Here is a 16,522-nt window from a genome sequence, read left to right on the forward strand (position 1 = left end):
TTTAACTATTTAATCACACCAGCAATTTCCATAACTTGGTTGTTGTTCTTCCTCCACTTAACTTTCGCATGATCTTACAACTCGAAAAGTTACCTTTTCCCAAAGTTTCAATCGGTTGACCGTCAATCAGCAAGAGTACATGAACTTTTACAAAAATTTGCTCAGTGTGCCATGACAAATATCTTTATCTATTCACTAGTATATAGAAAATTTTGTGATTGCAATTGCAATTCTCTTTCTCTTAGATCATTTTCAGATTCTTTGTTTCTTAACAGCATGACTAGTGCAATTTGGAGAAATGCAGTCATGGGAAGATAGTTTGTTTGAGGTGGTTTATCAATAGGGGAAATGGAGCACTGCACAGAGTGCAGAGTCAGGAAGAGAATTTGTAGCTCGCCTTTTTTTTTTTTTTTTTTTGAGATGGGGTCTGGCACTGTTGCCCAGTCTGGAATGCAGTGGCACAATCTTGGCTCACTGCAACCTCTGCCTCTTGGTTCAAGAGATTCTCCTGCCTCAGCCTCCCAAGTAGCTGAGATCATAGGCCCACCACTAAGCCCAGCTAATTTTTGTATTTCTGGTAGAGACGGGGTTTCACCATGTTGGCCAGGCTGGTTTCAAACTCCTGACCTCGTGATCCTCCTGCCCTCGAGGATTCAAGAAAACACTAAGTCAACACCAAGTACTGGGATTACAGGCGTGAGCCACTGCAACCGGCTCGTATCTCACCTTTTTATGTGAGTGAAAATGAACTTTATAGATGTTCTTTTCTTGGAGGGCTAGGCTTAACAAATGGCTAACACACACACATACACACACACACACACACACACACACACACACACACGAGACAGAGAAACAATAAAATCTTCAAGTTTCCATGTAACTCATAAAAGAGATTCCCTTGATAGCAGCCAGATACTCCTACTAAGAATATAAAGTACAATAAAATCACCTTAAATTTCTAATTCTTTCCTTTGTGATCACCAGCACAGCCTAAGTATCAAGAACCATGATAAAGAATCGTTCTGCTCAAGATTACTGTTGCTATTCAAAAGAAAAAAAAAGCTATGTGTGTATCTTTCTTGCTCTCTTTACAGGCCCATGGAGTTTATCTTCACTGGGAGATCTACAGGTGGTGATTTTAATTCTTTGGAGTCCTGGGTTTTTACAAACTATCACTGGCTCACAGCTTTAAAGTGTAGAGAAAATGGAGCAAAGCCTAAAATGTTGGGTTCTGTGTCTTGCAGCTATATGACCCATTCCTCTGGGAATGAATGCAGCAGCAGGTACTTAGCAGTGGCCTTCATTGTCCTTAGAGCATATATCTCTGGAGGATGGTCCAGCCGTGATAAACTTGCAGTACAGTAGGTCCAGCCTGGTTGGAGCACAGCAGACATTTTCACATGGTGCTGGGTCAGTGGAGGAATCACTGAAGCTGCCTCAGGGGTCAGACACTTGCTGCGGGGGTGGGAGGCTTTGTGGGGGAAGTAGACCATGGGACCAGTGGAATTAGGGGTTCTTGGGATTCTATAATTACTTCAAAAGAGGAAATTTGGTCTTATTGTTTTAAATACAAAACAGTAGGATTCCATTTGGAAAAAACAGAGTCAAGTGCTTTAAAAATTTGAATTTGAAAAGCATAGCGATCTCAATCAGCATGGAGTAGCTGGCTCTGCTGGACCCCCTCATCAAGATAATACTAAGTCAATGATCTCAAAGTTGAAGGTGTATCAAAGCGTATCAGGAGGGGCAAGGACATTCTAGAATGCTTTCCCTAAGATAGATCCGAAGTCCTAGACTGACCCTCAGAACCAAAGTAGCTTCCTACTGGCTCCTCTCTTCTAAACTAGACAATGATCCAATTCATGCAATTAAGATCAGAACAGAAGCTAGCACATTTTCAGAAGCAAGAGGTAGGACTGAGACTGACTAGGACATTATCATGACATGTATGTGAAATTCAACACTTTGAGGATTTCATACTCAAGCTACAAGCTATATTATTGGTTGTGAAAAAGATGTGAACCAGCTAGCAGGTAAACGAAATGAAAATATAGATATAATCTATATTTTGTGTATAAATATATGTATATTGCATGTACGTGTATGTATATACATGTAACATTACATTGTTACATATACATATGTGTATATATATCTTACATTAAATATATGTATATATGTAATTTTGTCTTTGTTAATAAGTAAGCCAGCCAAAAGGATACCTCACGGCAAGAAGACAGAACAATTTTTTAAAAGCACAACTGCAGGTATCTCAGCTCTCCACAAAAATATAAAAGGCAAATATTGTCAGGAAAAAAAACCAGAAACAACAACAAACAGCCATTTGTTCAATTGCCTCAGTCCTAGTTTAGTTCTAGAAGCAATCTTTGTTCATTCTTTGTGTTATTTTCAAATACTAAGAAAGAAAGGTAATTTTTATCATGTCACATTTACAAAGAAACAACTCACAGTTCATGAACTCTTTCTCTTTTTTTGAGGGGGTTGCTTTTATTGTTGCCACGATCCTAGTTTTATCTACAAACTCCTGAACCCTGGAGTCCACACTACAAAAGCAGATATTATGAGAATCTGTGAAGCAGAAGATCTTATCATGAAATTTTTGCAAATTCTACTATTTGATCACAAAAACCTCAACTATACAAATAATAGTCTCACTTTTTCTTGGACAGCTCTCTAGTTGGCTCTACGGTTGCTTTTTAGTCATATCAATCCCTTCGGGTATTCAAGATACTATCTTGCTTTTCTTGGCTGCAGCACTCTCTCGGAAAACATCTGGGCCACAAGGCACATGTTGTGTTTAAGATTATGGTGTGACGACCCTAGGAGGCCAACCAGAGCCCAGACAATATACGAACAAATGCAATGCAAAGTAATTCAACATTTCAAATGCCTAATAGATGAACCAGCAGTAAGCTGTGGTTTCAGGAGAATAAACACAGGAACAGAAATTCATACAGAATCAAACTGTTCTAGCAGTAAAGAAAATATTTATTTATTTTTGATAATAAAAAACTGAAAGCAGCAATTGCTTTAATAATATGTTATTTAAGTATTTGTTGAAAAACTGTCACTATTACTACACTGGCTCTAACTGGGGATGGAAAAATATTTTCTGGGAGTTTTAACTGAGGCATGAAACTCCTTGCATGTCAATATTAGGTATTCATTCATAATTCAACGAATATTTATTGTGCCTGTACTACACAAGAGGCTGGGGTTGAACAGAGGGGAGGTAGACAGGTGAAGATAAAAAGTAATAAATGGTAATGATGATTTGATCATTGGATTTTTGTCTTAAAAAGTTTACAGCATGATGAGAAAAATAAAGCACATTGGAAGATAACCATTATAAAAAGCTGCTTTTGACAAATACTTGTAGCTGGGAATAAGGGCCATATCTGCTCCATGCTTTGAAAGATGAGTATAATGGCAATAAATGGAAATTGGCTGTAGGGCACAGCAGTCCAGGTGAGTTGAATGGTTCACGTGGGAAAAGCCATGAAAAGTACAAAGAGCACTGAAGGATCATGGATCTAAGAGCTGCCTATTTCCTACTTTTGTTAGTCACTTAATTCTTTCTTCCTTTTTTTCCCATTAAAAATATTGGTAGCCTTAGGTTTTGTTTCTTCTCTCATGGTTTTCCTTCCAATATCAAAACTAATTCCTGTTTTCTTCTGTAAGAACTAGCCAGAAGATTAAGAGAGTTGATTTCTCCTCTTCTCTACTGCAGCTATGTAACTACCAGATACAGTTTGGATATCTGTCCCTACCCAAATTTCATGTTGAACTGTAATCCCCAATGTCAGAGGTGGGACCAGGTGGGAGGTGACTGGATCATGGGGGTGGATTTGAACTCCTGGCCTCAAGCACTCTTCCCACCTTGGCCTCTGAAAATGCTGGGATTATAGGCATCAGCCATCATGGTTGGCCTATTTTTAAAACAGTTTTTCTTTCACACATTTTAATAAAAATGTTCAGCACAAGGATAAAGAGCTTTACTTGTCCTTGTACATACCCCTGAGCGGCAGGTTGACTATAGTTATGATTATATTCAATGTAACCATTTACTCCATCTTTTATAAGAACGGCTTGTGGTCTGGACCTAGTGATGTTCCTACTGATTCTCACGGAAGAGGCCATGGCCATTCCTATGTGAATTCAGATCATATCCCCAGGCAATCAGAGTCCCTGCCTGGGAGGAGCACGTTCTCAGCTAATGGTTCTAAGCTTCTGGCTTTCCATGGGCAATGGATCAGCTCCTTAACGGTGCTTCCTCCTCACAATGTGTTCAGACTCAGGCTCAGCTTTGCTAATTTCATATGTGGTTTCTGGTTTTCCCTTTTCTTCCCCCCACCTTTATAATAACCTCAAGTGACTTCAGATGACAGTGGTCTCTTGCAGCTTCTTTCAATACACATACCCACTTCAGCCACCATCCATCCATCATCTATCTATCCATCCATCATCTGGCCACCCGCTTTCCTCCTAAATTAGCTTGTGTAAAATTCCCACACATGATACCAGAACAACCTTGTTTCCCCCTGTATTGAGGAAGGGATAAGAATACATTTTATATTTCACTAATTATTGGTAGCTTCCCTTGTCTCTTTTTCTCTGCTAATAATCTTTTCTATTCTATTAATATAGAGTGGTACGCTAAAGAGGTTGCATGTGATTGATACATCTTTATACAGACCAGGCTTTTTAAAAGAAATATCAACCATCCCAAAGATTCCTCAATCTGGCACCCATTCAGGGATAAGATTACGATGAAGTTAGCAACTGATACCCTACAGGCTCTTGCATCCAGATTCAGACACAGGTTAATTCAAATCAGTTCCTAACTTCAGTTCTGACTGGCTACATCTGTTCTTCACAGTATCACTGTATCATTAATACCAAATGATCTGTCTTCATGGAGCTCCCTGAGCCTGGCCCACAAATCAAGTAAATTTTTCTCCACTTCCCATGAGTCATCACTGATGCCCTCAAGCATGGAACAGGTCGGTCTCACAGTCTCCTGGCTCCCTCATCTAGACCTTGCTCAATGTACTCCATCTCTAGACAGCCTTGTCATTTGCCTTATAGAATCCATGGATTGGACATAAAGGGAAGCTACCCAGATTTAGATCACCTTAACTGTTGATATCTCTTAAATGGCAATCAGGTGTCCCACAAATAATCATGTATTGGAGGAAGGAATTTCTTTTATACCTTCTGAATTATTTTAAACCTGGGGCTGACACATGAAGAAACACCTTTCTCCTCCTGTCACTACCTGCTCTGTCTCCCTGACTTGACTCGTTGTGGTATAGGTCCAAAGAGCTCATTTAGCTGTCATTTAAAGGAAGATATTATTTCCAGCTATCCTCAATTTTTCTTTAATGTATTATCCCTAGTGGGATATAAAATTAACTTTATTTCCATTTCCTTTTCTCACCTTTTTGTTTGATTTTCAATTCAGGCTCATTGTTTTTTCTACCTTTCAACATGAATAGCGTGTATAATTTAGAATCCTAGATTTTTTTTTCTCTTTTTGCCATATATTTTGTCTCGTTATGGAAAGAAGTAGCAAAGAATCATATTGGTAACCTGTATTTGCCACAATCAGGGAGACAGCACTAACCAGAAGTATAAAACTAAGGAGGTTTAATAACCTAGACCAGACCACAGAAAGTAATGCTTAAGGCGGCAATTATAATGATAAAAACACAACTGTATCTTTCTTTCTTTGTGCTCTAACTTTACAATAAACGTTTTTTAGAGATAAGGTATCAAAATTATAGAGAAAGCTGTGTATTCCAAAAATTAGAAACTATAAATACTCAAATATGTTTGAAACTAGTATCAGATAGGGTCAAATTCTCATGCAGTGTGAGTCACTTGCTTCAGGTTCTTGAGCTGGAAGATTCCATTTCTGTGGGATCATTCCCTAGTGGAACTGGATTTCCTCAGATCTCCTTTCTCTCAAATCCCTCTTGGAGGAAGCCTTCTGCATGTACCACTCTGAACTTGGCTCATGGATTAACCACATTTTCCTCTACTCTTATGAGTCATCAGCTAGATGGTGTGAAGCACAAAGATTTTCAGTGTTCTTTGTAAATACTTTTTTCTTATCATTATTTTAAAGTTGAAAAGAACCTTAGAAACCCTTGAGACTAGTTGCTGACACAATGTACCTGGAGATTCGCTGGGAATTTATTATATTGTTTCCACAAGCAATTCTCAATGGAAAATGAGAGAGTCGAAATCTTAGAAGTCTAGGAACAAATATCACAATTTGTTTGTGGAGGTGGTAGAGGCAGGAGTGAGGAGAGAAGAGTTGGGCTGTGTCTGCAAAATGTCTCCTCCCAAGATTCTGACAAGTCTCCGAGAGAGGAGATTCCTCACTTTCATTCTAGTTCAGAATCACTGATTTAGACTAAGTCTCTTCAAAAGAATAAATTGAGGTCCCATCACTCTGCGACTCCCCAAATAAAATTAAATCAGTTATTGTAGCAGAGCTGAGAAGTGAATTCAGGCTTGTTGACTCTAGTCAAATCATTTTTCCTGTAAATCTTCTTTAGTTTGTCTAGATGTAAGAATATTTACTACTAAGGAACTCGGAGCTATAATAATCTTCAAAAAATTAAAAAATTTTTTTATAGTCATATTCCCATGCTTATGAAAATATTCTGTATGTCTACTGAATCAAGGTCAGTATCTTGCTTGTGATACCGTTCCATAGTTTTGTAGAATGTTACCACTGGGGAGAACGGACAAAGCGTACAGGCATTCTCTCTGTATTATTTCTTACAAATATATGTAGATCTACAATTATCTCAAACTCAAAAACTATCTTTAGTTTAAAAAAAAGTATTCAAATTTTCAGCTAGACCTCAAGCTAGGATATGTATGTGTTTTTTTTTTTCCTGAAAACATCAGTAGTGTCAAAACTGTCAAAAATTTTATACCACCTACCTAATTACCTCTCTGCTCTTACAACTAATTTTCTAGCTATCTCACAATAAAATGTGGAATTGGACGTGAGTTGTCAAAAAATCAGTACTAAGCATTGACTAAGGTTGTCTGTTCAAATTTGAGAAGCAGGAAGGTTCCCCATGAATATTTGAACAAACTGTTAATTTTTTAAAAATGGTATTATAGGATTGTTTCCTCAAATAACAACTCTTGTAGCTTTCTTAATAGTAAAAAATATGTAAAGAAAGAAGGTAAAATAATATAAATGGAAGATGACACCTCAGTTCCATTGAAGTGTAAATCATTTATCAACATAAAAATAACTTACCAGTGCAAAGAAAAAGGTAAATCCCTGCTAAAATCACTTCTTTCCCCCTACCACTCTATTTAAAATTGGAATACTTCTTCAGAAATAAGGAGAATCATCTTATTTTGATGACACAGGTTAAAAGCAAAAATCAAATATTTTTCCCTGTGTGTTTATCTCTTAAATAATTCATGTAGGTAATGTTTAAAGAGGCCTGAGGTATGACAAAAATTTTAAAAATGGTTATGCACCTTCCAATTTGTTATCACTGCCCCATACTCTAAGAATTCTAGAAATTATTATTATTTTTCTTTGAGATAAGAGTCTCACTCTATTGTCCAGCCTGGAGATCAGTGTCATGATCTCTGCTCACTGCAGTTTCTGCCTCCCAGAGTAGCTGGGATCACAGGGATGTGCCACCATGCCTGGCTAGTTTTTTTGTATGTATAATAGAGGTGGGTTTCACCATGTGGGCTAGGCTGGTCTCGAACTCCTGGCCTCAAGTGATCTGTGTACCTCAGCCTCCCAGAGTGCTGGCATTACAGGCATGAGTAACTGCGCCTGGCCAGAATTTTATTTATTTATTTATTTTTTCAAGAAGCAAATTAGAAGAGCTCAGGGTTTTGTATAATAGTAATTTAGACCAGGATCCTGGCTAAAATGCATGATGAGTCAGCAGGAGACAAATGACAATACCTAAACTTAAGTAAAATATAACCACATTTAATCAGTATAAAGGCATTACAGAAAGGTAACCAAAGAGATGGTTGGCTGTAGAGGAATATTTTCTTCTCATCTTAAAAAGTAGGAAGGATTGGAAGACTGCCCTATGTAGGAAGGAGGAGAAACATCAGGATAAATTAGCATGAGGCAACCCTTCTCCAGGCAGAATTGCAGGCTCCAATAAAACAAGGGGGTGGCCACATGTGGAGTCTGAATATCCATTGTGAATGAACAAATGGGATCCTATTTTTGTCGCTATGAAAGTTACTATGCCTAAAAGTGCTTTTTGTTTGGTGATTTCATCCTTTCCATCTCTTTTGTTAGAGGGAGGCTGTGAAGCAGCTGATGCCAGTTTGCATTTAGAGTCAATTTCCAAAGACTGACACTGAATCTTTCTGTAAATGCTTTTTCTTAAATTGTGTTGTTCTGTAGTGCTGAGCCTTCCTGACAGTACTAGAACCCGCTGTTTCCTTGCTTTATGGCAATTTACATCAACACAAGCCCTGAATACTGTCAACTGACATAACATACTAAAGCAAAGAATAAATCAACATGAAAATTGACTCTGTTGGCTTCTGGTCATAAATGCAGAAATGAGAAAATTCTCATTTGCCTACATTTAACAACAATATGTTTCTTTATGAAGCTGATCTAAACATTTTAAACTAATTTTAAAAAGTCAGAATTCTTATTGTACATAAACAATAGCTAAAGACTTTAAGCAATAAAGGTAAATTAAAACTGCCTTCTCTAAATGACTGTGATAGTATTTATTTTTATAAAGATAAAAGGTTATATATAAAATTATACTGTAAGTATAGTTGACATTATTATTAGGCTACATTATTTGTGGTTCCAAAGTTTATCTAGGAATTTTGTTAAATATTTCTCAAAATAGCATGTGCTATATAAATCAGTTTAGATAAGGTGCATATTTCTTACTCTAAGTTATTACACAGAAGAATTGCTTAAAAGACAACATAAGTTTTCCTACATAAATTTTCTAAGAATTAAAGATTTAAACAGTTTTCATTTCTAGAAGCCTTACCATAATGATTTATGATTCTAATATTTTGTACATGTAAAAATTAAAACAGTATACACTTGGGATATAGCACCTGCGGACTTGCCCATGACAACTGTTAGAGATATTCCAAGTGGCGAAATAGTCTATAGCTCTGTAGAATATTAGATTTGACTTCTGGAAACCAACCAATATATTTAGAAAATTAAAAGCAGGCATCAGAAGCAGGTATTATACAACTAATGGTATTACAGAGATTATTTTACTCATGACTAAGTTTTAATGAATTTATTGCATATTTAAGCATCATAAAATCTCTTTTTAGTCATGACATTTTGAAAACCACAAACCTCACAAACAATATATAAAGAATCAAAATCCTAATATTGTGGCTAAAACTTTCTCCAATTGGCCAGGGTAGTCATGTCTGTAACTAACTGGGACTGAATGATTTTGGTCTTCATGAATACACAGTATACTACCTTAGTTCTTTATTTAGGAGTATTGCAAAGAGACTACAGAAGCTTGGGAACAACATTATTTAAAAGGTGGATAATACTTTCTTATTGATGTTACTGCACTGAAAGTTTTTTCTGGCAAACAGTAAGTGGAGAATGAATTAACTATTTGCAAGCATACAAAGAGGATATTGGAAAAGGAAAAGAGCAGTAATTGCCCATTTGAGTTGGCAATAACTGAAATATAAAGTTCTTCTACCTGGTAGAATGAAAAAAATTAAAAACACGATTCATGTCTTCTTAAGGATTTCCCTTTGGAAAAAATAAATTTATATTTATGTTTATGTTCCCTAGGAATATAATCCTTACACAGTCTTCTCCAGGTAATCTCGTAAGGCTAAATATTCCAATGAATCCAATACTTAACCACTTAAGTTCAGATTCTGCAATACAGCATTTTAAGTCCTTTAAAATAAGGTCTTAACTATGATTCCAAATTTATCTTCCTCTTTATTCCCATGTATCCTTTGCTTAAAATTACCTGAATGTGTGCTGTATGAAAAATAGACTGCAGACTTTTCTACTTCTGAACATTGGAATACTTTTTCTACTTCACCAATTTTTACTTTTCGGAATTCTATTCTTCACTCAAGACCTTGTTGGGTTTACCTAACCAGATATGATACTGTTTGCACAGCATTCATTTTCTCATTGTATTTCTTCCCACATTTTTCCCCTTCAACAGCTCTTTGCACTGACTATCTTAAGTCACCTGAAGTCTCTCTCAAGGCATTAAGTCTATTATACGTGTGTGTGTGTGTGTGTGTGTGTGTGTGTGCGTGTTTGAGATGGAGTTTCTCTCTTGTTGCCCAAGCTGGAGTGCAATGGCACGATCTCGGCTCACTGCAACCTCCGCCTCCTGGGTTCAAGTGATTCTCCTGTCTCAGCCTCCTGAATAGCTGGGATTACAGATGCGTGCCACCATGCCCAGCTAATTTTGTATTTTTAGTAGAGATGGGGTTTCACCATGTTGGCCAAGCTGGTCTGAACTCCTGACCTCAGGTGATCCGCCCACCTCGGCCTCCCAAAGTGCTGGGATTACAGGCATGGGTCACCACTCCTGGCCTAATATATTATATTTCTTTAAATTTTTTTGTTACAGTTGAATGTCATTCTGTATAGGGGCTCTAGAAGGAGACTAGAACCTACCATTTCCTATTTTGGGTAAGTCTATTTTCCCATTTAAAAGAGACAATAATAGAACCTAACACCTAAGGGAGTTATGAGAACTAAATTAAAGGACAAATGTCAAGCACTTAGAATTGGCTTGATACATAAATAAATAAATAGGTTCATTTACATAATTAAAACAACTTCCTCAAAATATTATAAAGCTCACCCATGGTTTAGGAACAGGTGACCCTCAACCTTAAATTTGACTATTTTATGCTTATCTTGTGTATTTTTGTGCATAACTGCAAATTTAATATGCATACATTAAATGATGACAGGCTAGATTTAAGCAAGGTAGTAACAGTATATTCAATGAGAAGAATTAAAAATGCATCAATATTTTGATGAAAAGGAGCAAAATAAAAATATATAAATATTATGGAAGTGGATTATAGAATGTGTCTTTAAATAGTGAGATTTAATGGTGGATTTTAGATGTTTATTTCCTGGGGCTATAGTACACGTCTATTGTACAAGTCTTTTAGACCCATTTTCATATGATTATGTAGTATTGCCTATGCATATTTACTAATATAACAGTAAGGGCTAAGCAGGGCTATTTTGGATTTCTTCCAGGCTTATAATTTGACTATATAAACCTGACTATACTCATCAGTAGCTCTCAAGTTCCTGTATTGTGATGGGAAGACAGATGACTACAATCTAGGTGACTTTTTAATAATATGTACATAAGGTACAGACACTTAAAATGCTGAAAATCTAAATATTTATCAATGTTGTTTAATGTACATGAATGGGTGATTCACAATAATTATAAAAATAGCATCACAATTTCCTAAGCTTCTAAATCACCTTATGACCTACAAAAAAAAAAAAAACCCTACACTAATTTTGATTAAGACAAAAACTTTCCAGTCATTTTGTCACTCACAACACATTTCATCTATAACTGATTTATCAAAAATATAAAATGAGATCAATGAAAATAGTAACATTTATTTTTATCTGATTACAAATTTCATTAACATATATCTGGAATACAGCACCTTGCACATAGTAGGTCCTCACTGTATAGGTACTCAAAGAATGTATTACTCCGTGTGCATGTTAACATTATTTATCTCATTTTGCACAGAGATTTAGAAATATTCAACATTTACTTCCTAGCATGTATTTTCTGATGGTTTTAAGGTCCCTCCCATACATGAGTAATGGACCTTAATAAATGGGTAATTGTCTGTTTCATGTAACGTACATTAAAATCACTATACATGTTTATTTGCTGCTAGTTTCCTGTAAGTGTCCCAAGCTTGCTAGAATTGTAACATTTGTATAAGTGACAATATACCAAGAGTTAATTATTATAAAACCTTGTTAAGAGATACTTTTCAAGTAGCTGTAAAACTTTTTGTTTCGTTTAATTATTGAATTGATCACCATGTAAAAGGAATGATGCTAATATCAATATATTCTCCATATAGTTCTGTGCTGTCTTTCTATACTTTATAATATTGACCACACTTTGCTATCTTTAGTTCTCCATTAATGTATTTTAAAATGGGATGTAAAACATAGGAAAAGGTGCAATAGAAGGAAGAGGGCACAGTGAGTTAATAAAGAACAAAGAATTTCTGCTAATAAAGAATTTCTTAAGGCAGAGACATTTCACTATACTTAAAAAAAATAAGACTCGGGCCGGGCACGGTGGCTCATGCCTGTAATCCCAGCACTTTGGGAGGCCGAGGAGGGTGGATCACGAGGTCAAGAGATCGAGACCATCCTGGTCAACATGGTGAAACCCCGTCTCTACTAAAAAAAAAAAAAAAAATACAAAAAATTAGCTGGGCATGGTGGCGCGTGCCTGTAATCCCAGCTACTCAGGAGGCTGAGGCAGGAGAATTGCCTGAACCCAGGAGGCGGAGGTTGCGGTGAGCCGAGATCGCGCCATTGCACTCCAGCCTGGGTAACAAGAGCGAAACTCCGTCTCAAAAAAAAAAAAAAAAAAAAAAAAAAAGACTCACTGATGATACAAGAAGAATACATAAAGAGCCTTTTGCGTTGTCTGACTAGGGCACACATTCTGATTTCCTGGTCTAAACATACCAGCAGTCATTATATTTTACATTTAGTCACTTCTTTTCCACAGCAATTATCTAAAAAATCTATTTTGAAGATTACCAGAAAACGTTAATCAGTATCCATGACAAGACTGACATAGTCTTCATTTGTATAGCTCATTCCTGTTCTCTTTCCTGAAAGGAGAGGTTCCTCCAAGTAGCTACATTCAGCCAGCATTATTTAATACAGAGTAATGGAAAGAGAACTGGCTTTGCAATCAGACAGATTTGATTTTCCATCTTTGGCTTCATCATTTATTAATGTATTCTTATGCTTATTATAGAACATCCTGGATACTTGTTTCTCATCAGTAAAACAGGATGATAAATTTCATATATTTTATTGTATTATTTTGAAGAGCAAAAAAAAATACCTAGGTAATTCATTCATTCATTCATTCATTCATTAAATACACTGGATGCTTAGGGTACAAAGATAAATACAAGAACGCCTCTATCCTCCTACAGAAGCTTATATTCTAGCAGAGGAAGACAAGCAAATAAGGCAGTTTAAGGGCATTACGATAAACTCTGGTACAGGGCACATTTGGAATAAAAAGGAAGAAACAGAAAATTCTGTGTAGGGGAAGAGTATCAAGAAAGAATTCAGAGAATGTTATCTCTGGCTAAGTCTTTTAAAAATCCAGTCCTGTCATCAATAAATGGTTACCATTGCTGTCATTAATGTCATCATCTATATCATGTCTTTCCTTCAGTCACCAATGGCTAAACCTCTATTTTCACAGAAATCAGGTTCTCATATGAGCAAAGTGGATCAAGCCTCAATAAACTGGATTTATTTAAGTTGCATACAGAGTCAATTTACTATAATTAATTTTGCAGTAATCTACATAGGGTGATCCACTCAGCGCTTGCCTAGACTTTCCTGGTTTTAGCACTGAACATTCAGCATCCCAGGTGTCCCTGGGTATCAGTTTTAAAACCAAAAGTTCCCTGTTCTAGGCAAACAGGGACAATTGGTCACCAAGATCTATATTAATGGTTAATGTGGCTTAAATTATTATTTTCTATTCCACCTAAGGTGCATTCATTTGAAAATGCAGAACTGAAGATAATTTCTGGTCAACCAACCATCATCAGACACATTAACAATCATCTCTTACTGAGGATATAGTAATTATGTTAGACATTGTACCTAATCCAACTCATTACTTTAATTCATAGTTAAAAGCAATGAAGTGTAAATCTGAAGGATTAACCAAAAGGTAAAAATGTCATAGGTTAATTTACAAAATGACATCCTCAATGTCAAAAATAATGACATTTTACTATTTTAAAATTTATCACATTTTTATCTTTTAAAATATTAGAAAGAAGCAAGGTAATAATAACTTTTAGGAGTTGAGATATTTATATGAGCTCACAGGAATAAACATATTTGTAAGTGCATCAACAGTAATTTCCTTCATTCTGATCACAATGAGTGTGTTTCCATGCAAGAGTATCTGAACTTATTATTTTGCTTTCAGGTAAATACATAAGATCAGAAAAATAGATTGGGGTTGAAATTTAGCCTTTACTCACTATATGCCAAAATTAAGCCATTTTCACTGACTTGACCAGTCGACTTCTTTAAAAAGTAAATATCAGATTATTTTGGTAAGAAATGTCTAAACACTCAAATCAATCTTGAATAGTAGTGTGGTATTTTGTAATGTAGATTAAATTTAAACAACAGTGGAGGAAAGGAGTTCATTCAACTTTGTTAGTGTATTAGAGTAAAAAATAAAGTGACAGCATCTTTGAGAGAGCTAAATGCTTCATTTTTTGAGAAAGATAACTATATTATAATGCAAAAAGAGTTGCTAGGCCATAAATGGAGGATATGGACTTCTTTTCAATTTGTAAAAGCCGCATTTCATTTTAACATTAAAACTAATATTTAGGAAATAAACATATAGTATATATTTTCAAAGATTTAATGACTAATCAATACAATTAAATCGTTGGCATTATGCTCTGGAATTCAAAATATATGATGGTTACGGGACATTTTACCTTTTATGTACAAGAATCAGTATGAAAATACTAATGAGTCATTTATCGGGAACAGATAGCTTACTATATTTGAGTACAGATATTTGCTTTTTCCTTTTATTTTATTTTGGGATGATGTCTTGCTATATTTCCCAGGCTGGATTTGAACTCCTGGACTCAAGTGATCCTCCCGCCTCAGCCTCCTAGTGAGTAGCTAGAACCACATAGCACCCAGTTAGGCTACTTTTCTTTTATGCCATTCTTATTCTTTTATTTTCAACTTTCATCCTACTCAAGCAGTTGCCAGTGTTTAATAGCCAAACTTTACCAAGCTCAAGTCACCAATAAATTGAAACTTTTTGGGGGGCTATTAAAATTATGGGAGAAAAATCTCTCATTATACATGAATTTAAAAGATAGCATATTCAGCATGGGTTAATTTTGCACTAATCTGGGTGCTAGGCATGTGATAATCTGTCTTTCACGTAAAGTAATGAAAATGGTTATCTACTTATTGTCCCTACCGGTGAAGTGGTATTAATTAATTTCACCAAAGCCCGGAAGTCCAATTTAACCTCCTTTATTCTTATGTTAATTGCTCGGAAGAAGGTGAAGCAATTGATTGAGACAGGAGCTTATTTCAAAAGCCTTGTATATAATGAGAGTGCTTCTGAGAATTCATTAAAGCTGACCATCATATAATACTAGAGATGAGCACTTTAAAGAACCCGTAATTGGACTCAAACAGAGTGAGAAAGTCAACACTAGTCATTTCCTACAAGTGTAATAGAAAAAAAAAAGTCTACGTCAGGTAGGCTAGAGGACCAAAAGACAAAATATCTGATACTGACAGCAATCTTAGATCGAAGGTGCCATTTACATTTACATTATTATTTGTTTCTTTGCTTCCCAAACCTGCAGCACAATTCTCTGCCATCTCCCCTTCCTGTTCTTTTTAAGTAGTTTATTTCAGATAAGTGACCTGGGACATTAGCTAAAAGAAAACAAATCCAGTGAGACTTCTATGATGGGCTGTTGTAAAGTATGAATTTATACTCGACTTGATTTGAAAAGAATTAAAATGTAATTAAATCTCTAAAATAGATTTTTTATGTCCATCATCCCAGGAAACAGTTAATATGCATGATCCACCCATATAGGAGATAAAAATAACATTTGTCAGTAATACAATGTGAACAAAAACCACTGTAGAAAAATCAATGAGTTTAGAGGATTTTAAGAAGAATCTAAGTTGAAAAGAGATATGATATGTATACAGCAGAGGACAGCAAAGTTTGTGTTTCTTCATGATAGGCCTGATTAGGGATACTTGATAAAGGAAAGCACCACTGGTGAGAAAGAAGTTTTGGTCCTTGTTAGATATGTGCTAAAAAAAGATGAGTTCTTGTCCTTTGCGGGGACATGGATGAAACTGGAAACCATCATTTTCAGCAAACTGACACAAGAACAGAAAACCATACACCGCATGTTCTCACTCATAAGTGGGTGCTGAACAATGAGAACACATGGACACAGGGAGGCAAACGTCGCACACTGTGGCCTGGGGGTGGGGGGCTAGGGGAGGGATAGCAGGGGGTGGGGGGATTGGGGAGGGATAGCATTACTAGAAATACCTAATGTAGATGACGGGGCAATGGATGCGGCAAACCACCACCACGGCACGTGTATACCTGTGTAACAAACCTGCACAATCTGC

At 36.1% G+C, this 16,522-nt stretch overlaps 1 protein-coding gene across 7 annotated transcripts in view; it reads right to left on the minus strand.

The window, feature by feature from the left end:
• The window catches only part of NRG1 (neuregulin 1), a 1,119,143-nt gene that overhangs the window by 73,850 nt on the left and 1,028,771 nt on the right, over positions 1-16,522 (minus strand). The window lies entirely within an intron of this gene.

Source organism: Aotus nancymaae, unplaced genomic scaffold, assembly GCF_030222135.1.
Source record: "Aotus nancymaae isolate 86718 unplaced genomic scaffold, 86718_ANA_hifiasm-v0.15.2.pri h1tg000079l, whole genome shotgun sequence".
Lineage (NCBI taxonomy): Eukaryota > Metazoa > Chordata > Mammalia > Primates > Aotidae > Aotus > Aotus nancymaae.